Source organism: Vespa crabro, chromosome 4 (genome assembly GCF_910589235.1).
Source record: "Vespa crabro chromosome 4, iyVesCrab1.2, whole genome shotgun sequence".
In the NCBI taxonomy this organism is placed as follows: Eukaryota; Metazoa; Arthropoda; class Insecta; order Hymenoptera; family Vespidae; genus Vespa; species Vespa crabro.
Window position 1 is genome coordinate 9,991,937 of NC_060958.1, and position 2,619 is coordinate 9,994,555.

Here is a 2,619-nt window from a genome sequence, read left to right on the forward strand (position 1 = left end):
ATATATATATATATATATATATATATATATATATATATATATATATATATTCGAAGGAAATTCTCGTTCTGTTTATCTTCTTTTTTTTTTCTTTTTTTTTTCTCTTGCGAAAGAGGAAAAAACGTAGAAGAAGATTTTATGTCGGACGAATGTTAGACGAGTCTTTCATTTATTCTTTCTTCTTCTTCTTCTCTTCTTCCTTTTTTTTTTCTTTTTTTTTTTCTTTTTTTTTCCTTTAATTTTACAAAGGAGAACGTAGAATAACATCATTTGCCAGAGAGAAATGATAGAACATCTTTCATTTTTCTTTACTTTCGCGAAGAGAGAAGGGGGGACCGAGGATATGCAGGATAGAGAAAAAAAATTCGAAGGAAGTTCTCGTTCCTTCTTTTTTTTCTTTTTTTTTTTTTTTTGTCATTACTCCGCGAAGTAGAAGAAGATCTTTTGTCAGGACGAATTTTAAGAAAATTACGAAGAGATTAATGATCTTATAATAAAAAAAAAAAAAAAACAAAAAACAAAAAACCAAAAAAAAAATAAAAAAAAGGAAAGAAAGAAAACAAAAAAAAGAACAAAACGAAGAGAGAGTTTTATTTTTTTGTTTTTTTTTTTTTCTTTTTCTTTTTTTTCTTTTTCTTTTTTTGAGAACTAGAACGTAGGACAAATCGAGTGACAAAATTCGTAGATAATTTTCCTTACTTTTTTCTTTCCTTCTTTATTTCTCTTTTTTGTTTCTTTTTCTTTTTCTTTTTAGCGATGGAATCGCGTACGATAGAAATATTTATTTTTTTTTTTTTATTTCTTTCTTATTTTTATGAAGAAGGAGAACGTAGGACAAGATCGGGTCCGGGGTGCCTGAACGGAGTACGGAGAGATCACGACGATAATAAGTGTCGAAATAAGTGTTTCTCTCTTTCTCTTTCTCTCTCTCTCTCTCTCTCTCTCTCTCTCTCTTTATTTATATTATGAATCTCTCTCGTGAAAGAAATTATAAAACGCACAATGTACATTTCTTCGAGTATGTAATATTAAAATGCAACGGAGAAGAACGTTGTAATTAGTAAATCGTAATTCGTAATTCTATGCAATCTCATGTCTTAAATGAGTCGTCGAGGCCATTTAAAAAGCAGTCTTCAAGTTACTAATCAATGTAAATCGTTTGTGGAAAATCATTTTTTAGGAAATAATAAAGAATCCTATGGAAGTATTTAATTGATTATGTGATATCGTTAGGATTTATCCTCTTATTAATTTTATCTTGTAATAGAAATAGAAATTCAATTGATTTAGCTTCGATTAGTTTTCTTTGTCTTTTTTTTTTCTTTTTTTTTCTTTTTTTTTTTTTTTTTTTTTTTTTTTTAAGCCTTCTTTCTTAGTTATTGTCTCCTATTTCTCTTTTACACTTTCGAATTTATACAGGGACGACGATATTCGCGTTAACTTCGAGCGTTATCTAACAGAAAAAGCTTCGAACTAGCATTGAACTAGCATCTACCGTACGAAAGTAATGCATGCAAACCAGTGCATTCGTGCATAAGCTGCTAGATAGCGCTGAATCTAAAATGTAGATAAATGCAGGTACACAAATGCACATATTATACATATAGAATTTTCTTTATATACAACAAGTACGTAGGAATATTTCATATCGTTAGAAGTTTGAAGATTCAAATACATTTGAAAGATGATACAAATATATGATTAGATTAGGTGTCAATTTTTTTTTTCTTTTTCTTTTTTTTTCTTTTTTTTGAAATATTGGAATTTCTTTTCATTTAATAATTATCAAGTAATACGTTCAAGTATATTCAAGGATATTTTTTATTTAGAAAATAACCGAAGTAAGTATTTGCATATTGATTGATGTATATTATAGTGTTATTTTTTAATTAAGATTTTTTGTTTTTTTGTTTTTTTTTTACGAATAAATCTACGCCGTTTAATACGAAGGGAATCCTTTTTTTTCTATAAAGGAATAAGAACGATTAAATATTTATTTATATAAATAATTTATTTATATAAATTTTAATTATACATTTGTGCAATTAAAAGCCGACGGAAAGATTACTACGATGGATCTCGTTTTGTACCCTCATAATTAATATGTCGTTTAAAAACGAAAGAAATAACGTGGATAGTACAATCATAGTAATAAATTTTACACAAACGTTTGTGTAGAATTTATTACTATGATTAAACGTGTGAATAAATGTGTTTATTTATAAAAGATTTTGATTAGCGGATATTTCATTATAGATGCAGCAAAAAAAAAACCCAATGAATTTATTAAATGAGTTGTCTCGTAAGAAAATATATGCAATGACAAACGATTCAAGGTTAATAGATTTTCTCATAAAAACTACGTAATATTTTTTTATTAAATTCTTTCTTTTTCTTCTTTTTTTTTTTTCTTTTTTTTTTCTTTAGACACACAGGAAAGACAAATATTAATAAGCTTCTCATAATATTGATGGATGGATAAAATCGAATTATTATTTTTTTTTTTTTTTATTCGAATCAGCTTCTACTGCGTTATATTGTAGATAAATATGTGTTGATATTTTCTCTGATTGTTGAATATATTCTCTGATTTAAAAAAAAAAAAAAAGAAAGAAACAA

At 26.1% G+C, this 2,619-nt stretch overlaps 1 protein-coding gene across 8 annotated transcripts in view; it reads left to right on the forward strand.

The window, feature by feature from the left end:
• LOC124423370 (trace amine-associated receptor 9) overlaps window positions 1-256 on the forward strand; it is a 68,365-nt gene extending 68,109 nt beyond the window's left edge. For all 8 annotated transcript variants that reach the window (XM_046961014.1, XM_046961008.1, XM_046961009.1 and 5 more), the window contains one exon: window positions 1-256. This exon is cut by the window's left edge and continues 446 nt beyond it. The gene's annotated coding sequence lies outside the window, so the exon portion shown is untranslated.
• Window positions 257-2,619: the final 2,363 nt, after the last annotated feature.